This window comes from Rhinolophus sinicus, chromosome 5 (assembly GCF_057876585.1).
Source record: "Rhinolophus sinicus isolate RSI-liver-muscle chromosome 5, RSI-T2T, whole genome shotgun sequence".
NCBI classification, from domain to species: Eukaryota; Metazoa; Chordata; class Mammalia; order Chiroptera; family Rhinolophidae; genus Rhinolophus; species Rhinolophus sinicus.
The window spans coordinates 21,494,718-21,520,214 of record NC_142505.1 but is presented as its reverse complement, the minus strand read 5'-3'; the positions used below and the strand labels follow the sequence as shown (position 1 = coordinate 21,520,214).

The window sequence follows — 25,497 nt, the reverse complement described above, 5'->3', positions numbered from 1 at the left end:
GAAAAAAAATATTTCATGAAAGTGAAAAATAAAAAGTTGGGGTAGCTATACTTATACCAGACAAAATAGACTTTAAAACAAAGGCTATAGAGACAAAGAATGACTCAGTAATCCCATTTCTGGATATTTTTCCGAAGACACCCAAAACAGTACTTTGAATGGACACGTGCATCCATACATTAATTGCAGCACTATTTATAATAGCCAAGATATAGAAGCAACCTAAGTGTCTATCAATAGATGAATGGATAAAGAGGAGATGGTACAAATATATACAGTAGAATATTACCCAGCCATAAAAAAGAATAAAATCTTGCCATCTGCAACAACATGGATGGACCTAGAAGGTATTACGCTGGGTGAAATAAATCAGAGAGAGAAAGTCAAGTACCAAATAATTTCACTTATATGTGGAATCTAAAAAATGAAAGAACAAACAAAAAAGAAACAAACTCATAGATACAGAAAATATTTTGATGGTTGCCAAATGGAAGGGGGATTGAGGGATGGTTTGGAGGGGAGGGATTGAGAGGTACAAATTGGCAGTTACAGAATAGTCATGGGGATGTAGAATATAGCACAGGGAATATAGTCAATAATATTGTAATAACTATGTATGGTGTCAGATAGGTACTAGATTTATCAGGGTGATCACTTCATAAGTTGTATAAATGTCTAATCACTATATTGTACACCTGAAACTAATATAATACTACACATCAATGGTAATTGAAAAATTAAAAAGTATTTTTAAAAAATTTTAATTGATTAAAATTAAATTTAAGAATTCCATTTCTCAATTATATGAGCCACATTTGAAGAGCTCAATAGCTACCTATCCAGTGACTAACACACTAAACAGTGCAGATATAGGACAGTCCTATCCTTGCAGATAGTTCTATTAGACCCAGACTGATGCACTCACAGGTCTTTTTCAGATCTAAGACTCAAAGACTCTACCTAGGGTAAGAAAATGAGCTCATCATAGGCTGAGAAGATGAGCAAATGAATGAATCTGTGCAAGATTTAGCATAACTCTGGAGAGAGAAGTAAAATGGCCACGTATTGTTAAGAGGTCCAGATACACTAAACATAAAACAAAACAAAGAACTATGGGGTACTAGTGATTTGTAGAGTTTTATTCTGTCTGGAATGACCTTGAAAGCAAGAACATTTAGCTCTAACGTGGCACTGTCAATATCCTGGCTGAGTGCTGATGAGACATAATGTTTGATGTCTGCATTGGGTTGTATTTGGCTGCTTTCCCTGCACCTCATATCTACACAGCTGTGGCCAGTTTATCAGTGTCTCCCTGGCTGGCTGGTACTAGAAACAGAAACATCTCCTCTGAGGCAGCACCCAGTAACACTGTCCAAGACCAGGCACAACCCAGGCCAGAAATTCCCCTCCGGGCATCTGAGGTCACACTGCCTCCATTGTCTGGAGCAAGGCTTCTGAAACAGAGTGTGGTGATGTGCTCTTCGTCATGATCCTTTGTGAGGAGTGTTGGCAATATGTTCCTAGTAATATAGTACCAATGCCTGCATACTATTTTTTGTTGTGCTATCATTATTTACTAACAATAGCAATGTGTATTTATTGAGTGTTAATGATGTCCCAGGGACTGTGTTCAATAGTATGTATCTCATAGCTCACTCATTCCTCAAAGCAACCCTAAGAGTGAATGTGGCTGTATTTTACCACTGCCCTGGCTCTGAGTGTCTACAACGCCAGCCTCATCACAGAGCAGAGAGTTTCGGAGTGGTATGGGTCATGTGGAATATGTCACATGAGTACTACAAATGTTGAGGCCCGATACACATCACTTCTGCTAGATGGTTATTAGGCAATAGCATCTTGCTGGCTGCTGAGGCTGGGCTGTCTTCCCAGGACTCCAAGAGGCGGGATGACTAGTGCAGCTCCTTAGAAAAGGCAATACTTCTCACTACAATGGAAGCTGGAGGCTCCATGGCACTAAGAGCCCATACAGCTTCCTGGTACCAGCAGCAGATGGTGCTCATGCTGGCTGGTGGAGGCTGCAGGACTCAGGGTCTCTACATGGACCACCTAGATCTGATCCTTCCATTCCGGGACCCATTGGCCTATTCCTCCAAGCCATAGCAATGGTAAAACATACCCCCACAAAGTCTAATTTCATAGGGCGATTTTGAAGAATGAATGAGATATGAGATCTATCTCCTTTTGTGTGGTGCTTGGCATGTAGCAAACATTCAATCCATAACAACTGCTATTATATCGTTGTTGCTAATAATAGTAATGGTAGTAATAGTAATGACGATGATAATACAAATATTGGCATTTGATTGTTAGTAACTTATTCTTTGCAACTCAGGAATCTGATCCAGTCTGTGTATGTGAGCGTTGTGAAAAAGTTGAGATAAATATTTGCTCCGACCAATCATGCCTTCTTCCATGCCATGACCCCACCTCACCTCAAAGCATATATATTTCAATTACATTTTATACATGTGGAAACTGAGGCTCAGAGAGTTTAAGGAAGTTGTCCAAATGGATACCTCTAGTAACATCAGCCTTACTCTTTGATTTGCCATACACATTCTTGAACGGGAAAGAGAGGGATGAGGGTGACCCCTGGGAGTAGCACACCACCCAAAGGTAGCTCATGGCAGTGTGCTGGGCATGTGGATGTATGCGACACAGCTGAAAAATAAGGTTTCTGGAAATGGAATGTGTCACTATCAAGAATGGCTCACAGGCAGTGATGATGTGGCGTCCTGATGGCTGAGGAACAAAAAAAATCACCCAACCAGCAGTCATATAGTCAGAAAAGACAGTGACATGAGATCAGGGTGGCTCGTCTCTGGAATCCAGTTGTTTGCTTTGGTTTACATAAACCCAGCTTGAAAGCCACAACCAGATAATTCACTTAATGAATAGAGGAATGTGGAGTCAGGATCTGTGATAGTTATCTAACAAATACCCCTCAGGGTGGAAGGCCAGTATGGACTTTGGGCTTCCCTTGTCCTCCTAAGACCTTGGATCAACTCCAAAATGATTTCTGGTGTGTAGGCCTCACCCCAGGGCTTATTCTTCATTCTGTCATTTTTATTGAACTGTTTGTATTGCTTTTCTTCATGGACAGGCCAAGGGCTACTTTCCTTGTCACTAAGGACACAGTGATAAAGTTCAGCCTTCATGTGCCTAAAGCGTACATTTCTTGTAAGAGCAGAGAGAGCCAGAGGGTGTGGCTTTCTCAAGAGTCATTAGGGTGCAAAACTTAACAGCTCGAACTCTTGGGTCAGCAGACCAGGGTATGAATCCAGTCCCATTTTTCCTTAGCTGTGTGATATGGGACAAGTCATTCAAACTCTGTAAGCCTCAGTTTCTCTCTGTGTTAGGTTGGAGTAATAAGAGTATTCATCTTCCAGAGGGGCTGGGAGGTTTTAATGAGCAAAGGTCTTTAAGATACTTGGCACAGTACCCGGCATGCGGTAAAGCAGGGTTGCCATCAGCAGTCCTCAACTATCCAAATAGACAGTTGTCAAAATATGTAACAACTGCAGGAGAGGACATGGACTCAGGAGAATGGGTGCTGTTTTACTCAGCGTTCATTCTAATTGGTTGATACTAATACTGTTTCGGTTGTTACATATTCTGTATGCCACTTTTAGTGTTAATCATGCAATAAGTGTTAACTCTGATTATTATTACTGTTGTTCTCACAAGCAAGGGGATCAGGAATTCACAGGGCAGAGTGTCCTGTACAATATGTACCCATACATTGTATGTTGTATTCCTGAGTCTCCCATCCCTACCTCTTCCTTGTTGCTAGGGGGAGACAACTTCGCCATAGCAAACAGCATTCACATGTCATCCATCAAACTCTTCAATGTGTCACCTACAGTGTAGCAGATGAGAAAAATCCTTCAGTCCCATAACTGAATGCTTCCAAAAGTACAGAACTTCATTACTAAAAAAAAATGATTATGTATCTTCATCAAAGAAAGGCACTTTTTCCTGTCCTTTTCATGCTCAATGGGAAAATGATGAGATCAAGAACATAGAAGACAGAACTAGCATGTGAGAAGGCAGAAAAAAGTGATGGGTAATCCCTCCCATTTATTAGAATAAAAGTTGAAGTAATAATGCCACCTCGTATTCAAACAATGGATTTATTCATTAAAATCTTACAATGGCCTGGCATGGGAAATAAGATTATTTCCTTCATCATTTGCACCAAAAATGGTCTGTTGATTCTCCTCCAATGATTCCTTGCATTATCTGATTTATTGGAGTTTAACGGTAACAACTGCTTTGCTCCTCTGTCAGTTTTTAATGTGAGTTCTATGAAGTACACTAAAAATACACACAAGCGCAGATGACACGAGAGGTTAAAAAATGCATTAGATGTATATGAATCTTATTTTTCCTAAGACCATTAAAAAGCATCATTTTATACTTTTTCTGTGAGGTTGGGAGTGACAGAGCCCCCCCTGCCCCTTCCACAGAGAATCAGAGCCTTAAAAACAACTTCACTGTAGCACATTTTCAAGTCTCCGAGGTCAGATTTTTCTCTTTGAACTGGCTATTTCATTATTATATTTAAATGTGTTATCATTTGTCCTGGAATTGAGCTAAACATCACTATTGTCAGTCTATTCATATAAACCTTCTCTTAACAAATAAAGAGGGAAAGCCAGGTTCCAAGGCAGATGCAAACTGTGGGAGACAGAGCCTAGAGTGGCTCCAGTGGATGCCCTGCGTCATGGTCTTTCCTCGAATGTGGGAGGAACATATTACTTGCCAGTATCTAACCAATAGAATATATACTTCTGAGATTATAATATGTGTGGTTTTAAGCCCCACATATTTATGATAATTTGATACATAGCAATAGAAAACCAATACGTTAATTTCTTCAGTCAGCAGCTATCAGATGATTTCATTTGTGCCTAGTACTGTGGCAAATTGCATGGTAGTTATGACAGAAATATATGACCTTTTTTCTGCTTAGCAACTAGTTGGAGAGAGAGAATCCCAGATAGATGGAGGAGGTGACATATTTTATGATTTCCCTGAATCTCTCAGATGAACACACAAAGTAGTTAGGCCACCAAAATCAAACACCCATAGGCAACATCTACCATAAAACTACACGGCAAGGTATCCTCACAAACTCCAAACACAGGTGGGTGAGGACAAACTACTCAAATCTTCAAGACCCATGGAATAAGGAACTGTATGAGACGACACGGAGGTAAGGCAACTGGGCTTCTGACAGCCCTTAAGTCACCGACAGGCATTTGCCAGAAAGCACAGTGCATCAATCTGAGAATAGCCAATAAAAATGGAAGGGGATCCCACATGATCCAATTAAGGGGTACATTCTAGACGGTAGCAAAGCAATAGGGTTTGACAGTGCTAGAGCCACCTGGGCCCTGAAAACTCAGGAAAACTAACAGACAGACAGGAACTCCCTTCCCAGGCAAAGCCCAGCAGTGAGGAGAAACTGCTGGTTATAGAATTCAAACCGAGCAGGACTGAGATCATGGGGACAAAGGGAATATAAAAAGTGTTCAGATATTAGTAAGGAAAGAAGTAATCCAGATATATGCGATTTCTAAATTTTTTTTTAAATTAAAGTTTATTGGGGTGACAACTGTTAGTCAAATTACATAGATTTCAGGTGTACAATTCTGTATTACATCATCTATAAATCCCATTGTGTGTTCACCACCCGGAGTCAGTTCTCCTTCCATCACCATATATATGATTTCTAAATAATTTTTTAATCAAAGAATAAATGACAAGGATATACTAGAAAAACATTTTCAACTGAATGATAATTAAAAATATGTCAAAACGTGTAAGGTGCAGCTAAAGCATGGCTTAGAGAAAAACATTTAAAGCTTTAAATGCCTATATTACCAAAGAAGAAAGTTTAAAATCAATCATTTCAATTTCTATTTTAGGAAGTTAAGAAAAAATAATTAAATGTATAGAAAGAAAAAAATAAAATTGTTCTTTATAAATCTACTGCTTTGGATTTTTCTTATTTTTTCTCACCAGTGTTTAGTAGTTTTCATTGTAATGGCTTTGCACAAAGAACAGAAATCAATGAGATAGAAAACACACAAAACCCAGAAATTTAAAAATCATAAATGTGGTTATTTGAAAAGATTAAAAAATGTGAACAGTGCTGTATGTACTGTTAATTGGGTGCAAACTCTTAAAAACTTCCCACAAAAAATGTTCCAAGGCCAAATGATTTCATGAATGAATTCTACCAAACATTGAAGTAAAAAAATAATACTAACACAAACCAACTTTTAGGAAAGAGAGGACAAGTTAATGTATCCATCTCATTTTCAGACTGGTATAACTCATATCAAAATCTTACAAAGACATTGTAAGAAAATTACTGACCTCCTAATGAATATATATACAATATATATACAAAAAATATTAGCAATTCAAATCCAGCAATAAGTAAAAAGGATAATCTATCATGACCAAGTGGGATTTATTCCAAGAATGCATGATTGAGTTGACATCTAAACATCAGTGTAATTTATGAAATTAACAAAATAAAGGAGAAAAATCACATAAGCATTTTAATAGATGCATAAAAAGTATTTGAAAAAAACACCCACTCATAATAAACTCTGTCAGCAAATTAAAAAGACAACTTTCAGGATGGCTCAGCTGGTTAGAGCGCGAGCTCTGGACAACAGGGTTGCCGGTTCAATTCCCACATGGACCAGTGAGCTGCGCCCTCCACAACTAGATTGAAGACAACAAGCTGCCACTGAGCTTCCAGAGACGCAGCAGGATGGCTCAGTTGTTTAGAGCACAAGCTCCCAACAACAAGGTTGCCAGTTCAATTCCCGCATGGGATGGTGGGCTGCGCCCCCTGCAACTAAAAATTGAAAATGGTGACTGGCCTTGTAGCTGAGCTGCGCCCTCCACAGCTAGATTGAAGGACAATGACTTAGAGCTGATGGGCCCTGAAGAAACACACTGTTCCCCAATATTCCCCAATAAAATTAAAAAAAAAAAAGACAACTTTCTAAATCCAATAAACAGCATATTTAAAAAACCTACAGCTAACAATATACTTAATGATGAAAGAGTAAATCTTTTCCTCTCTAAGGCTGGAAACAAGGCAAGCTTGTACATTCTTATCATTTCTTGTCAACAGAGAACAGGAGGTACTGGCCCCCCAAAAGGGCAATAAGTAAAAAATTTAAAGACATCGGCTTGGAAAAGAAAGGGGAAAAGAATTCTCTATTTACAAGAAACATGACTGTCTACATAGCAAATCCCAAGCAAGCTATAAAAAAAAAATACTAGAATTAATAAATGACTTTATCAAGCCTTTACGATACAAGGTCAATTGAATACCTATTTGCTAGCAACAAACAATTGGGAAATGAATTGTAAAATATATTATTTATAATATTTACAATACCATCAAATCATAAATGACTTAGAAATAAATTTATTGAGAGATGTGCACAATCATTACATTGAAAACTGCTAAGTATTGTTGAGAAAAATTAAGGACAATCTAAATAAATTGAGAGACATACTATATTTGTGGGTTGGAAGGCTCAATATTGTTAGGAAGTCCAATGTCCCTAAATTGTTCTATAGATTCAATGCAATTCCAATTGACAATCAGCAGTTTTGTTTTGTTTTTTTAAAGTAATAATGTGTTTATTTTAAAATTTATATGAAAATACAAAGGATTTTAAATAGCCAAAACAATTTTGGAAGATAATAATGTTGGATGGTGTGTTGGCTTTGTAATGTGCCAATTTGTCTAGGTTGAACTACATTTTCCAGAATTCCCTTCCTTGCATGTTTTCAGGGCCTCAAGAAACATGATTTTGTAGGTAAGATTTGGAGGGCAGAAGTGACACAGCAGGCATATCAGGGCAGACATTTTTATAGCTCATGCACTTAGTTATTTACTGTTGATCTGTGCGATGGGAACGTGCAGCAACTAGGCCGGCACCTTCTCCCGGATCCTCCTGTAGTTTCTCTGAGTCCTGGGCCAGGTATGTGTTTTACTCCATGATGAAGATACCAGCTTCTCTTGCAGGCATATACTTCATCACGATTATTGTATACAGTGAGAACTAACACAGGGTTCCAATTCATACTGATGGGTTCCAGCTTGTCTGGCTCTTCACTACTTTAAATCTATTTTCCCTTTCTGACTGCTTGCCCCATGGACACCAAGCTCCAGATTCTGACATTAAGACAACAGTCTTACAGAGCTTGTCTAACCAGTTACCATAATCACATACAATCCAATCCTGTAACAAACATCTTATTAATTTTATATAAACTTTAAGTGGTTCTGTTTCTATGAGTGAACCCTAATACAGAGAACTTATACCAAATAATTTCAAGACTCACTGCAAAACCTCAGTTATCAAGGGAGCAAATGGATCAGCGCAATAAAATAGAGTCCAGATATAGACCTACAAATCTATGGTCAACTGAGTTTTGATAAAGGGATTAATGCATTTCAATGGAGGAAAAGATAGTCTTTTAACAAATGCTGGAGAACTGGATATACGTAAGAAAAAAATGAACTTCCATCTCTATATCACACCGTACACTCGAATTTGTTCAAAATGGATCACACACTAAAGCATAAGAGTAAAATCATACAACTTCTAGAAGAAAACATAGAATAAAAATCTTTGTGAATTTGGGATAGGGAAAATTTTTTTAGATAGGACACAAAAAAGCATTATGCATAAAAGGAAAAATGATACACCTGAATTCATTGAAATTAAAACTTTCTGTTCTTTGAAAGTATTAATGAAAAAATAAGCCACAGACTGGGAGAAAGTCTTCACAACACATATATCTGACAAAGGATTTATAGCCAGAATATATAAAGAACTTTTATAATTCAATTACGAAACAAACAACTCAATTTAAAAATGGTCAAGTCAAAATAATTATAATTTTAAGATCTCTTTTTTCCAGGTGTTTGTTGTCTGTTGTTTATTCTAATATGGTAAGAAATTGGTCAGTTATAAGTAGGGAAATGATAATTTACACAAGTTAACTTTTTTCTATTTCCTGCAACTCCTACATCAGTGCTGGCACATTATTGAATAAATTAACAAATTAGTTCATCGATTGTTAAAAAATGGTAAAAAATCTTACACACTTCACACACACAGATACAAACATATATGTGGCCAAATAGCACATGTTAAAGTGTTCATAAAAGAAATGTAAATTAAAACCACCGTGAACTTTCACTTCATGCTGAATATAATGGCTAAATGAAAATTCCGGTAATACTAAATGTTGACAGGGATAGGAAGCAACTGTAACATTCATAAATTTTTTATTGGGAGTATTAAATAGCACAACTACTTTGGAAGACATTTTGACAGTTTTTTATAAAGCTAAACTTTATACACATACCAAATGATCCAGCAGTTCTATTTCTATGTATTTATCCAAGATCAATAAAAATATATGCTCAGTAATATATTTGTATGCAGATATTCATAGCTTTATTCATAATAGCCCCAAACTGGAAAGAAATCAAACATATCCATCAATGGGTAAAGAAATAAGCAAATTATAGCATATTTGCACATTGGGGCTCTACCCAGCAATAGAAATGAATGGATTATTTATATACACAGCATCATGGATGACTCTCAAAAATATGTTGAACAAAAGAGATCAGACTCAAAAGAATACATAGAGGATGACTGAATTTATATGAACTTATATGCGTCACAAACAATGTACAGTGATATAAGTCAGATCAGTGATTGTCTAAGGGAAAGAGGGAATTTACCAAACAGCACAGGACATTTTTTATATCTTGATTGGAGTGCTGTGTGTATAGTATAAACTTTGTCAAAGGTCTTTACCTATATTCTTGAAATTTGTGAATATTGTATATAAATTATACTTCAATAAAGTTGATTTAAAAGAAATTTATATTTCCTAGGTCTGTCCACTGAAAAGGCCTAGCAACAGTGACCAACCCACGACCAATGCGTAGCCCTAGCATCCAGACTGGGAGGCCTCGGAGAAATGGCCAATTCCAATCAGAAACATTATATATTTCTCTCTATAAAAGGACTCCACCACAATTTGTCATGCCAAAAAGCAAGGTAGCTCTAAAGACAACTAGGGTGGTGTCAAATGATAGATGCCTTGAACGCGTGCCCGGCCACTCCCCACATCCGGAAAGAACCCTCATGCTTTCTGCAGTGAGGTACTTCTATCCTTGACAGTTTACTAAGTGACATCAGCTTCATGGCAGAGGGAGAATCTCCTTTTGTTTCTCCGTTTCAATCTACAAGGAGTGGAACATCTATAACTCAACAAAGGTTTCTCTCCTCTATACACCAGGATGCAAAGAGATCCACTCATCTATCTGTATATGTGAAGACGGATGGATTGGAGCACATAGAGGAGTCAGAACTCAGGGAAGAGTGGAGGCAGTGCTTGCATCCCGGCAGCCTGGCCTAAATGGCTAAGCCCACAGCCCCAGAAAATCCAGTAGCAGCAGTGGAGGGGCCAGTGAAACCAGTGTCCCCTCAACACCGCCCCTACAAAAAAAAAAAAAAGAAAAAAAGAAAAAGGCAACAGCGACATAGGCACCGACTCCAGCTGCTCCCCCACCAGCTGCAGAGAGACGTATCTGTACTCCCAGAGAACCCAGTAGCAGCAGCTGGAAGCAGCACACACAACCCCAGGTTCCCCTGTTGCAGTGGCATCTGTGACCCCGGCTCCTCCACTCACAGCAGTGGCACCTGTAAGCCCGAACACCTCAAATGCAGTGAAGGCACCACTGACCCCAGCTTTCCACCCGGATTCCCTCCACAGGGCTGTGCCCGCGCCCCTAGATGGAGCATTGGTGCTGCACACCCCAGTGACCTCAGAGGCAACGACCATGACTGCAGCAACAGCGATAGCAGCAAGACAGCAACAGACCTCTGGGACACAGACAACAAGGAGGGTCCCTCCCGGGTGGCAACCCAGGCATAGGCATCTGAGTGTGGAAAATGCTGGCTCTCAAATATAGCCCCAGGAAACACAGGTAAGTGAAACCAAAATCTTGTGCTATAGCACCACCTACTGTAAAACAAAAGAAACACTTCTAATTACCAACTTGAACTGTTAGAATCAAAGTAAACAAAGCTTTACCCAAATAAGAAAAGTGTTCACTACTTCAAATGTGTCCGCAGAGGAAAAACTCATGAAGCACCATGAAAAATCATGGTGACACAGTATCACAAAAAGAAAATGGCAATTTTCAAAAAGCCCAAATTTAAAGTCATGGAAGATTGTGATCTGACAGAAAATTCAAAATAGCTGTCATGACGAAACTAAACAAACTACAAGAAAACTCAGAAAGGCAGTTCAATGAACTCAGAAATAGCTTTAAAAACACAGACAAAAATTTTGGAGCTGAACAGCTCAATAAATGAGATGAAGAATATACTAGAATGAATTGGAAATAGAGCAGATCACATGGAAGAGAGAATTAGTGATCTCAAAGATAGAAATCTAAAAGTAATTCAGGTGGAAGTGGACAAAGAACTAAGATTTTTTTAAAAATGAAGAAACTCTATTAGAAAAAGTAACATAAGGATAATGACCATCCCAGAAGGAGAACAGAGGGAGAAAGGAGCAGAGAGCTTCTCTGGAGAAATAATAGCTGAAAACTTTCCAAACCTGAAGGAGAAACTAGACATACAAGTCAATGAAGCTAATAAAATACCTAATTATCTCAACACAAAAAGATTTTCTCTGAGACAAATTATATTAAAACTGTCAAAAGTCAGTGATAAAGAATTGTAAAGGCAGCCAGGAGGAAAAGACAGTAACCTACAAAAGAATACCCATTAGGCTATCAGATTTCTCAGCAGAAACTGTATTGGCCAGGAAAGAGTGAGGGAGAGAGACAGAGAGAGAGAGAATGGAATACTATTCAGCCATAAAAAAGATGAAGTCTTGTTATTTGTGACAACATGAATGGACCTTGAGGGTATTGTGCCTAGTGAAATAAGTCAGAAGGAGAAAGACAAATACCATATGATTTCATTCATATGTGGAATATAAGAAACAAAACAAAACAAATGAACAAACAAACTCATAGAAGCAGACAACAGATTGGTGGTTACCAGAAAGGAAGGAGGTGGGGAAGGGAGAAATGGGTAAAGGGGGTCAATTGTATGGTGACAAATGGAAACTTGACCTTTGGTGTATACAGATGTCGAATTGCGTAATGTTGTATACCTGATACTTGCATGATGTTTTAAACCAATGTAACCTCAATAAAAGTAAAATTTACTATTAACCAAACAAAAAAAGGCAAACACCATACTGAAGTTCCCACAGTTCAAAGATGGAGCAAATTAAGCATCAATAATGAATTAAAATTCAGAGATATGTTTAAATCCACAGTTCATTATGATAATTAAAAAAATATATCAAATCAACTTAATGAATCCCTTTAAGAATGCTAGAGAAATACTTCATTATTTTTTAAACTGGCAAATAAAGAATCAAATTTTTATTCTGCCTTTACTATGGAAAAAATAACTCAATAGTTGCCAAGGGAAATTTTTCTTTATAAAAAAAATCACAGCTAATAAATAAAGAATGAGTGATAGAGTTAGAATATTACCATGAGTTACTGGATCAAGGCAATGATCACTAAGAGTTGATAACATCACAAAAAGGGAGAGGGCAGACATTACATACCTCCCCGGAGAAACAAACAGTACCACCTATGATGTAGTTTTGCCCCCCCAAAAAATAATAATTAAGGCTAAAACTGATCAAGCCTCTGGTCTGACAACACATTTACCGGAAATACAGGCACAGAGAAATGTGTTAAATGACACCATGGGGACGCAGTCATCAGAATCCACACAGTAGGAAACTTCAAATCAACTCAAGCTACTTCAAAAAAATTGCAAGGAGAAAAGAAAGAAAGAGAGACATTAGAGGAATCTATAAGTCAAAAGAGGTAAGACAGATCAAACAATCACAATTCTATGGACATTATTTTGATCCAGAATAAAAGAAAAAAAATGTACAAACAATGTAAAACAAAAAGGTGATCATTGAATATTTAATTATGTTAAGGAATTGCTACATGGTTTGAAAGTGTTTGAAAATGGTGTTATGGTGTTTTGGGTATTTTTGTGATATTAATAGATGAAGTGATATGATACCTGACATTTGCCTCAAAATAATCAGGGTGGGGGGACTGGGTGGTAAAAAGATTGGCTAATATTGATTATTGTTGATGCTGGATGATAAGTATATTTGATTCATCAAGCTAGTGTCTCTATTTTTTGTACATGTTTAAGAATTTCCATCATAAAAAGTGGAAAATAAAAATAATTATTTGGGTGGAAGACAACATCTGAGACACTTGGCAAATCATGCCATTAAATGTTGGGACATGTATAAATAGTTATACAGGCTCAAATACAAAGCAAAAATCTATCCCCTAAATTATGTTTCAGAAAATGAGGGGGTGACCTTAAATTCCAGTCCTAATAGGTCTTTCTCATTATGGGGCTGTGTCTCAATGATTTCATTTTGAACAACAAAGTATTAGTGGGGAACAACATATTAATTAACCTGCAACCACTTCAGTTAATACTAGCTTGAGGTTTATAGATATCAGGTAAGGAAACTGTTTTAAAAGGAATATAGAGATTTAACAAAGATACAGTAATTATTCTGAAAGCTATGGCCTCTCAGTTGCAAATGTCCATTATTATAAAGAAATTAGTTTAAAACAAGATCATTTCTTAAAAGCAATTCAGTGGTTACATTGAGGAAATCACAAATGTGAGCAAACAGTCCTGCTATTATGTAAATAGCCACATGTAGCTTGGAATAAATTCGCTAGCATTAGCCCCATAAAAAACTTCAAGACGGACTTATTTGGAAGTAAAGAATGCAGCTGGAAGTGAAGATGAAAACATCTAGACACTGCCGTTTGATGACTCAAAACGTAGCCCTAGTGATGACTAAGAATTCAGCTGCAATGAGTTTCAATAAAACTGTCTCATGAAATGTGAGATAAGACCAAAAGGCAGTATTTCTAAACCAAGATATGATTTTATATAAAAAGGAATGTTTAAAACTTTTGTGTATTTAACAAATTAAACATGTTAAGTAGACATTTCATCTACATCACCAAACGTTTATCAATTTAAATTCGCCAAAACTCGTTTTCTTGTGGCAGGGGCAGTTTCTCATTGGGAAAAGGAATGATTGCTTACGATCTGGGGTTGTCTGTATTCTGTCAGCTACGGTAAACTAAAGGTGCTGTCAGTTATTATAGAATACAGATCATGTGGGCGGTTACAGTCAAGGAAGGCCTCATGAAGAAAGGTAGGATGAAGATGGGTAGGTTCTGTATTAATAGAATGGAGAGCTTTCCAGATGTGCAAAAGAGGTGAATAAAGACACATGAACAAAAGAAAGCTTGACCTGGGACTCTCCCCCAAATAATAGTTAGAAAAGAACCAGCTTGACATAGAGGGTGCAAGCAGAAGAAAATTAGGAATAGGCTTTACATGCAGAGTGAGGCCATGTTGGGGAAGACCTTGATCGTCAGCCAGAGGGCTTTGGATGAATTCCAAGGCCCATTCTCAGATTACAGTCAGGGCTACATTATGACTTTCATGGGCCCTAGGCACTTTTGCCTTCATGGATCCCTTCCTTCATAAAAACACATTAAAAATTATATTATGACCATATTAATATAAAGGTGAATATAATGCAGTATGCATGTATTATATTTATATTATAGTTATTTGTTTCTTCTTATTTTAAAATTAAAAGATTTCCGTGGGACTCTCAAAGTATCATGGGTCTTAGGCACTGTGCCTGCCATGCCTAATGGATAAGTTGGCTCTGATTAATGTTTGCTAGTTTGTGTATACGTTACAGATATTTTATGGTTAAGGAAGTGTTACGGCCATTTTATACAAATGAACACAACCATTTTCTGTATATGGAGAGGTAGGTCTCACCAGGATCAGAAAATGCTTTCATGTGGGCAAACCTGGCTCAGGAAGGATGAGCTCATTTGTTGTGTCTGCCATTTGGCCATGGCCATGAAATACCCTCCAGCTGGAAAGCGGGACTTAGTGGGAAAATACAGTGTGTCTGAAAGACTTATATCTGGGTCTACTTGTTGGGGAAACATCTTTCAGGACACTAGAAATAAGATGGTGCTCATAATGGAAGTTGGAGTTGGAAAAGACAGTCAGATCATCTTCTGAAAAATTACACCAGGCTTTCAGGATGGAGTGCATTGTCTTAAGATCAGATAGTTGAATTTGACTACCATAATGTCCTTGAGAATTTCTATCACTACTTCCTTTTTGTGCTAAGTATAACCAAGAGAGAGGGCTTTGGCCATTCCCAGGTGAGGGTTTTAAAGCAGCAGCAGAGAATCCTTTGGGACTGGTGTGATACTGGCAGCAGAAATCACAGCTAGAAAAAGACAGCCCAGAGAAGGGGGAGTTTCAGAGAAGATTACCAGGTTTACTTGTTCAGCAGGCCTTTTCCAGAAGAGTCAACAAGTCAGTGCTTGCCTCCTCAACTGTTGGGGGGCCCTGAGTGTCTCTCTCTCTCGAAAGGAAGTTGATTGATTCCTTACTGAAAGAACCAGGACAGTACTTAGGAAACATTTATCTGCCAGTGGGATCCAGGAAGGGTTGGAAGAGCCAATGATGAGGTTAGAATTGAGAGTAGAATGTGGAGATGTGAGGACAGAATAGGCTAGGACCTTGCTACTCAAAGTGTGATCCCTGGACCAACAAGATCTGAACCAGAATACATATATTTTAACAAACTCCCCAGGAGTTTTGACAGTATAATTGAAATTTCAGAAGCACTGGGCTAGGATGTTAGCTGAGAGACTGAGGAGAGAATGGTAGATTTGAAAAGCATATGAAGGTGACAATTAGCAGGCCTTGGTATCTTGATATTTTTTTGGGGGGAAGGGGAACAGATTTTTTATTGGGAAAGGGGAACAGGACTTTATTGGGGAACAGTGTGTACTTCCAGGACTTTTTTCCAAGTCAAGTTGTTGTCCTTTCAGTCTTAGCTGTGGAGGGCGCAGCTCAGATCCAGGTCTAGTTGCTGTTGCTAGTTGCAGGGGGCACAGCTCACCATCCCTTGTGGGAGTCGAGGAATCAAACTGGCAACCTTGTGGTTGAGAGCCCGTGCTCCTACCAACTGAGCCATCTGGGAGGCAGGTCAGCTCAAGGTGCCGTGTTCAATATTAGTTGCAGGGCGGAGACCACCATCCCTTGCGGGACTCGAGGAGTTGAACCGGCAACCTTGTGGTTGAGAGCCCATTGGCTTGTGTGGGAATCTAACAGGCAGCCTTCGGAGTTAGGAGCACGGACCTCTAACCACCTGAGCCACTGGGCCGGCCCTCTTGATATTTTTAGAGACAGAGACGATTCAAATATGACTCTGAGAATACAGATTTGGGAGATTAAAGAAAACTAGTAATTTTCTAACAGTCATTAACCTACAGATAATTAATAGTCTAATTAAAAATCATATCTATCAATTAAAGCAATAGACCCACTGTCAGATCACGTTTTGTTTTGTTTGCTATGTTTGATGTACTCATTAGCATTATTTTCATGCATGTAAGAATAATCAAATTCTTTGTTTGCCCAATAAGTCAAACTCAGGTTGTACCTACTCATATCCATTTCCCTCTTCATTATTTAATAGATTTCCTTTCTATGCATGTTTTATGTAACCTTGGACATTGCTAATTATTAGGTCCATTGCAAACAGTGGGCCAGCTATGTAACCTATTCAGCTATGATTAGATAGCATGAGGGTTACACACACATACTCTAAATATGAGCCCCATCAGATGTTACTTAGTTTAGGAGACCAGTAAGAATGGTCTGACACCCTAGGGCTATGAAAGGGATAGAACAGCTTCCATGGGTCCCTTATTTATAGTCCAGGAATACTACATTGAGTGTCTCTGGAATCCTTTGTTGGATGAAAGAACCAAGAAAGGAAGAAAAAGGCACTGCATCTGTTAAGTGGAAACAGCACCCTCACAATACTCATATGCCAGGCATGTATCCAAAGGCTGACAGGTTCCGTGATTCATCCAGATTTTGACTACATGATATCAGCCTCATGGATATTTGCAAACATCTGTATAATTGAATACCTCTTTCCATTTCCAGCCCATAATTTTCTTTTACCATATAAGAAATGTACCTCTTGTCCTTTCTCTCCCAAATGCAGTGATGGGGGGAGAGGGGGAGTACCAGTGAACACATAACCCACCACTCTCAACTTCTCCTCACCTAGCTACTTCCAAGTTAGAATTTCTAATCTGAACCAAGGAAAACAATGCTCTCTGAATCTTTTTCTCCTGGATAAAAGGAAATTGCGCTGAGTGGAGTATATCAGACAGAGAAAGACAGATGCAATATGATTTCACTTATATGTAGAATCTAAGAACAAAATTAACAAACAAAGCAGAAAAAACTCATAGACACAGAGAATAATTTGATGGTTGCCAGATGGGAGGATTTGAGGGGGTGGGTGAAAAAGAGGAAGGGATTAAGAAGTACAAATTGGTTGTCACAAAGTAGGCATGGGGGTGTAGTGTATAACACAAGGAATATAGTCAACAATATTGTAATAACTATGTATGGTGTCAGATGGGTACTAGATTTATTGGGTGATAAATGGGAGGAGGTTTTGGGGAAAGGGTGCAAAAGGTGAAGGGATTAAGAAGTACAAATTAGTAGTTACAAAATAGTCATGGGGATGTAAAGAAAAGCATAGGGAATATAGTCAATAGTATGGTAATAACTGTATAATGCCAGGTGGATACTAGACTAGTCAGAGGGGTCACTTGTTAAATTATACAAATGTTTAACCACTGTGCTGTACACCTGAAATTAATACAAAATAATATCGAATATTAACTGTAATTGAAAAATTTAAAAAGGGGGGAAAAGTGAAGGGCAATAAAAGGTTCAAATTTCCAGGTATAAAACAAATAAGTCATGGGGATTTAACATACAGCATAGGGAATATAGTTAATAATATTGTGATAGCATAGTACAGTGTCAGATGGTTGCTGGACTTATAGTAATCACTTCTTTAGGTATATGAATGTTGAACAACCATGGTGTACACCTGAAACTGACATAATGTTGTATGTTAGCTATATGTTTAAATAAAAATCTTTTTTTAAAAATAAAGAAATTTCACATTCCCTGTATGACAAAGATCAGCTGGAACTGACAATGACTACACTACCATTACCAACTACTTCTCTGACTTTGAGGATGAGTGCCTGTGAGATAATAGAAACAATGTATATTGTTGTCTGCCCTACTTCCTGGCACAGAAGCTCCTAAAACCCTTGTGATTTCCTAAGTGATAAGCGTACTAAGAGCATCTTTTGTTCTAGTATTTGGTCTTTAATCCCAGTTCAGTTGTGTTATATAGGAAATGTAATGGTATTCCTTGGTTTCTGCCTTTCTGGGAGAAAACCTGCTCTTAGCTCAGACCTCAATCAGGAAATAATTCTTCATGTTAAAAGCAGCAGAGTAAAGACCTCTCCGATCCTCCCACAGACCCGTAACACAGCACACTAAAAGAGATTGCTAATTGTCATAGTCAGTTTGGGCTGCAGACTGGGTGGTTCTTAAATAACAGAAATTTATTTCTCACAGTTCTAGAGGCTGGAAGTCTGAAGTCAGAGTGCCAGCATGGTACGGTCCTGGTGAGAGCTCTCTTCCAGGTTGCAGACTGCCAACTTCTCACTGTTTCTACCCCTGGTGGAGAGCAGAGAGAAGGAAGCAACAAGCTCCTCAAGACTCGTGTAAGAACACGAATTCATTCATGAGGGCTCCACCCTCATGACCTCATCTAACCCTAATTACCTCCCAAAAGCCCCACCTTCTAATACAATTATATTGGGGGATGAGGTTTCAACATATGAATTTGGGGAGGACACAAACGTTCAGTTCATAACACTGACCCCTGCCCAGGGTAGCAAGCAGAGCTGCATTGCAGCATCTTGTAAACAGACAGAAGATAAATCTACCTAGGACAATATGTATAACAGCAGCTCAGATTTTTAGAGCACATCTGTAGGTCCCCACTTGTGAAGAAAGCATGAGACAAAGGTAAGAAAACAACGTGAACATTAAGTAAGTGCATAAGCAGACCTTGGAGCTGGGATATTGCACAGTAGACAGAGAGAAGAAAATTTGTAGAACCTTAAAGAAGAACAATCTAGACCATAGCAGAACAGAGGTGATTCCCTCAGCCAAAACCTGTTGTCTACCCATTAACTTCCAGCAACAGTTGTTTAGCAGAAGGAATCAGAAATTACTATAGATTGTTCACAATGGGGTGCCTGTAGGAGAGGAAAGGATATACTTTTTTGTTCTTTTGGGAGGGTGTGGGGGCAGGGCAGTGAGAATAGCCAGCATTTTTTAAATTCAGGGAAGAGTCTTCAGGCCTTAGGGGCAAAGGGGATGGGGAGGTGTCCATTGCTCTGGACCCTGCCCCTTACAGAGCTAGTCTCTGAGGGAGAGTTAGACACATTTTGTAGGGATAAAGTAGCCTGCTGGGACAGGAGGGACTGAAAAGCCCAACTCCAACTCTTTTGAGGGTCCACACTTTGAGAATGTCTCTTAGATTTAGATAGGTCCACTGACAGCTGCTATCCAGAGAAATCCTCAAAGAGGAGCTCAGTGTGAGGGAAGGGAATGTTGGGGCTGGTAAACGGTGGTCACCACAGTTGGAGAAGGTGTGGGGGAGGGTTCTACTGGCACAGCAGGCAGCTGAGGTTAAATTCCCCAGGGCAGTAGCAAATCGTAGGGACCATGTGAAGCACATGAGGGTTAATGATAAGGCTTATAACCTTGGATCAGTCCCAAGCTGGGGCACTGCTGGCCCAGGCATCGTTTGACCAGTAAGGGACTCACTGTCATGGTGGATAAGTGATTCCCAGCCTATGTGGGATCAGATGCAACAGCCATGCCCACAGTCGAGGCAACAGTGATACTAGACCAATGAGGCACTTTTCAACGCTCTCCATTTGGTCTGAGTAAGTCCCTGATGTCCATAGTCAATTCAAGGAGTGAGGAGCTGGTTCTTGAGAGAGATGCTATGCTTTGTGATAGTAAGGGTAGGTTGGACTCCACTTGAGCCGATCAACTGGGCCATATGAATTACACGGTCTAGGGAAAATGTAAAGACGAAATGCATATGGTTATCACCCCACTGCATAGATTCAGTCTTTCTTTACAAAATTCCTGGCTGTTTTCACGTGACTCTGGGTTAAAGGAAAAGAGATCTCTGGACAAGGAGGACCCAATGTGGCAATTGCAAATAAGAATCTGGGGCTGGGCATGGACGAATCAGGTGATTAGCCCTGCCTTATTAATAGCTTCCTTAATGAGCTTTATTTCTACCTGGCTGTATAGCGTTGTTCACTTGCTCATGTATATGAGGTGGGGGTGGGGAGGGGCTGAAGGTGAGTGGCAATAGGAAAAAAATGTTTACCTTCCATAAGGGAGGTGGCGACTTGGATGCCAGAGGGTGGGGGTTATTACCTGCAGCAGGTACATTGCTTGCACCTACTCAAGACAAGCCCTGAGCAAGGCTGGGGGTGGGGTAGGGGGAATGTGTCAGCCTGTTGGGTTATCCTTACCCTGAAGATGAGCTTTGAGGCACATAAGTCTACACAGGAGTCAGGGCTGACTCCTCTCAACCCACCACTTCAAACTGGGAGCCCTGGGCTTGGGAAACATGCCGCCATTCTGGTGAACCTTGGGAGGTTTCAGCATGTTCTGAGGTTTAACAATCAAGTTAGTGCATACCAGCACAGCTTGAAATGGCAGATATTAAGCATTAATCTCCCTAATAAATTCATTAGTCAGCTATATGGTCTTGAAAGAGGTTTGTACACTCAGATCATAAATTAAGCCCTGGTTAGACATTAACCTTCTCTGACTTTGCTCAGCAAATCTCCCGGTAGCTCTAATGGGATCAAAAGTTTCTTCAGCCTTCCTAAGATCCTGCTTTCCTTTGACTAATTACACTGATACAAAGTTTCACAGAACATTTTTATGATATAGTTAGAAAGAAAAAAAGGCAATGCCTAATCTAACTTCTATGAGTTTATTTACTGAAAAAAAGAATGACAAGGTACAGTCATTCAGGATCCTGGGCTCCTGGGTACAAATTTTCCCAGGCCATCTTTGCAGTGAGATTAGAAGCACTATCTAGCACTCACCTATCACTTTATGCCTAGGGCAGCGGCCTCTTGGTCTGTAAGGTTGGCCCTAAGTCCCATTGTCTTTTTCTCTGCTGTTCCAACTCCTGTTTCCTGGGCATACTGCAATATCTCCCTGATATGGTATCTTTAATCTTAATTATGTATTATCTATCCAATGCTTTGCATTCCCTGTATACACAGCACTATGGACTAGCAAAACTTAGACACCAGAAACTCCTGAAAAAGTGGCTTTCAAGACCCTGCCAATGACTCCTCTCTCTGGATCTCCAGTCTTATTTTTCCATCCTCTCTGCCTTGTGCTGCCTGTTCAATGAAGAAAACTCTATTTTGCTCCCCAACTCTCTTTCCTCTCCACTCTGAATCACTGGGCCCAGGTTCAGAAGGCTCACCTCCTCGGATTCCCACCCATCTCAACCCTAACCCCGAACCCCTATCCCTTCAAACTCTGTCACCAAACTCTGCTATTTACTAAAATCTTTCCAGATGATCCCTTGTACTTTGTCATTCCCTCATCTACTTCTCTCATTACTCGGCACTTGTAGATATAACAGAAGTTGGCTTTCAAATAATTCAGAATTTAAACCTTCCAGGCAGCCGATCTCTACCACCAATTAGCAAGTGGGAGCCAAGGCAACATGCTCAGTGTCTGGGACAGACGTAATTATAGGTTCCTGGGAATATGGAGGTGGACAAAACAGAAAATACCCTTACTTCCTCAAGCTGACATCCTGGTGGTACAACCTATTGGTTTCTTTAACTGTTGACTGCTGCCAAATCTCAGGGTTTTTATTGAAGTTCCTTTAGAGTAATACAGCAAGACTTTGTATTTATAAACACATATTTTAAAAATAAGGTCAAGAGAGTTTTCCAATAAGTTTTGATGTATTCTTGATGAGAATACATGGACAGGTATTCTAATGAGACTATAATTTTCAACGAAAGGAAGATTAACGAATGTTTACATCATTAATGGTACCCTGCTGACGGACTTGCCCTCCCAATGAGTTTTTAATACAAGCTAAGTACCCCCTCACCTGGAATACTATCTTATTTTACACAGATAAATACATTTGTCTGTGTATTTCTTATTGTTTTCAAAATTTTCATATGCATTTATTTTTCCGTATTATGAATGCAAAATGTAAGTTTTTAAAGGCAGGGGACAGAAGAGAATATGGGCATATTTTCAGTTCTTTGTTCTGCAGGTTGCGTGAGTTCAAAGGTGATAGTCGAATATTTAAGAAAATGTATAGGCAAGCCCTGACGACTCATAACAAGTGTAGCTATTTCGGCACGTAGCTGCTCTAACTATAAGTCCCCAAGTGACCCCAGGAAACTGTCTCCTCTCAATTAAAGGGGAACCGATTAGATTAGACTGAACATTCACATCCTAGTTGTCTGCAGACAGATATGAACTCTGAAGTATTTTGTTTTGTTCAGCTTTTGGCCAGCCCAGTATTATTGAAAATTAGAGTGTACATTCTCCAGTTTACCACAGACCTCACCACTCTCTATCGTGTTTTCACAATTGTTGCACATACATGTATATATATACAAGCAGCCATGATGCCTGCTTGGCCCATGATGGCCTCTGAGTTTGCAGTCCCTGAATTGAAAGCTTTCCTAGGTCCCTGTTTTGTTTGGGGTGGAAAACTCTGCCCAGAGACTGAGTTTGTCTTTGCTGGTAATTTATTTAACATAGGTTCTCTGTGGGAATTTCACTATCCAATAGTATACAGGATAATAATGCCTCTTAATAAACCAATAAAGAAATAACATACTCCAAAGTAATGATAGATTAATTACACTATTGTTTCAGGCAAGGGGAGAGGAAAGAAAATAAAGTCCAACTTTAGTTGAGGTGTACCTTTTCTGTGAGGCTGATTCTTGGGAGAGACAGCTTAACCAATTGCCAACTGACTTCCAGGTGCCAGCACAGAAAAAAAAAAGTCCCTCGTTGCTAGAGCACATTGCTAGGGAACGATGGTGCTGGTATTGGAGGGCCTTCTTGGGTCATCTGCTGCACTTTTAGCACTACCCATAAGAGGGTTCCTTTACTATGGCAGGAACTAATAGCCCAGAGGTCTTCAGAGAGGTGTTAGATCAGCAGAGGGTCACCTTTGCCCAGACCAAACACTCTTGAATGATCCTCACAAATTCTCAGTATTTATAGTCTAAATGCCCGCTTGCCATAGTTGCTTCTCCACATCTTTTATTTGCTAAGACACCAGTAGCTGAGCTACTGAGTGTTTATCAAGGACAACAGATAAGAGGATGGCATCCTGACATACTTATCTCACTCTTATATCAAAACCATTTACTCTTAGAAACTTCATTTTTGTCATCCACAAGTGGACTTGAAATCATATCAAACCAATACATAACAATCTCCCTTTCAGCTCTGACCTTTCTGATTCTAGTTCTTTGTTACTATCCTCTTAGCATTGTGCTGCTTCACCAGGACTCAGTAAGTGCCGAGGGAGACAAGAATTAGATCTATTACGTTTAGATGCCTCCTAAACTTTGTCCTTGCTTCTTCCTTCCCATGATTTGGGTTCTGGGTTCTGTTTAATTTTATTCGTGTGGGGTGAGAAAGACAGTGACAGATTTTTAAACAGATTTCCTTAGTAAAGGAAATATGGACACAGAAAATTTTCCTTTCCTTATCCATCCAGAGAACTTGGATTTGCTTGTGACTGGTTAGATCCAGCGGTCCCTGGACGGCTGTGTAACGTGTCCTTCTAAGACATAAGGCAGAACTCAACTGTGGAATCTCAATGAATTGCTCGTCTGGTTTGGCTCACTTCTTAGGGTACAGTTTTGGGCACTGGGGATGAAAAGAGAAAGGGAAAATCATCTAGCTTCATAGCATTTAGAACCCTGTTGTCGTGGCTTGAGCCACCACACTGGGGCAGCCCAAGGTCATCCTCAAATTAAAACCATGTTTCTCAAAGCGTATTTCCTGGCCCACCTGCAATGGTGTATTAAGTTGCAGGCTCCTATTATTGAGGCTCTACCTCAATCCCCATGACCCAACTCAGAGCTTGCCTGAAGCTCTGATGGATGGTTAGTTCCCTGCTTTAATCCCTCAACTCTTCTGCCTAAGGGCCTTCTCTGGCTTCAAATGAGTTTGTAAGAGCCAAAGAATTCATGCCCAGCAAGACAACTCTCAACCAATAAGGGAAAGGAGTGTGAGTAAATACCCCAGTTTTTCTTGACTTTAGTAGGGCAGTTGTAAGGCATGTTCTGTTTGCTTCCTTAGAGAGTCCCCTGGTTGCCCATGGCAACAACCTGCTCTTTAATGTATACTTGCCCTGCCTCACTTTCTGCTCCCTTGTTTGTGCTTCTGGGACCACCACCCCAACAAACTGCTTACATCTACATTACATTTTAGAGTGTCCTTTTGAAGAACTCAGCTGAAGGAGACTCATCCCAGACAAGTGGCAACAGAGGTGCCGTGGGTAAGAGGCTTTGGAGCGAACTTCCTGGGTACCCATCCAGGCTCCACCACTAACTAGTTAATAACCTGTTATGAAAGACAACTAGCTAACTAGTTATTAACCGTTCAGACCTTCAGCTTTCTCATCTGTAGAATAACAATAGTAGCTACCTCATACTGTTGTTGCAAGGATTAAATGAGTTCATACAAGTAAAGTGCTTATAATAGTGCTTGGCACATAGTAAATGTGTCATAAATAGTTGCTATTATTATCTAATAAATCAAAGTCTCTTGGGTGGGGCCCAGAAATGTGCTTTTAAAATACGCTCACCAAGTGATTCTCTCATGCATGATAAAATTTGAGAACCGCTGAAACAGAGACACACCCTTTGGCGTTCCTGTACACAAAGAAAACATTTGAGGAAGTCGATTCTCCTCCAGCAGATAAGCAGTCAAACATACCTTTTGCAGGGGAAGCCTGCAGGTAAAATAAAGAGCTATGTCAGTGTTCAGAGCACTGGAGAAAACATGACAGGTGATTGCACCCTGGGGCTCACCAGAGGGCTGAATTCATTCCTTTTTCATCCCTTGGTTTTACAATTCCCACATTAGGTAAAGTCCTAAACCACATTAGTTCTTTGAAGCCAGTGGTACCCAAAGTATGGTCAGACCGGCCCCATCAGCATCACCTGGGAGTTCACTTGAAATGCAATTCTCAGAT

The 25,497-nt window shown here is 39.5% G+C and overlaps 1 long non-coding RNA gene across 1 annotated transcript in view; it reads left to right on the top strand.

The window, feature by feature from the left end:
* Positions 1 to 18,194, top strand: part of LOC141567196 (uncharacterized) — a 43,496-nt gene extending 25,302 nt beyond the window's left edge. Inside the window, exon 5 of the long non-coding RNA XR_012489639.2 lies at positions 9,983 to 18,194. This is a non-coding gene — a long non-coding RNA (uncharacterized LOC141567196). The remainder of the gene's footprint in view (positions 1 to 9,982) is intronic.
* Positions 18,195 to 25,497: the final 7,303 nt, after the last annotated feature.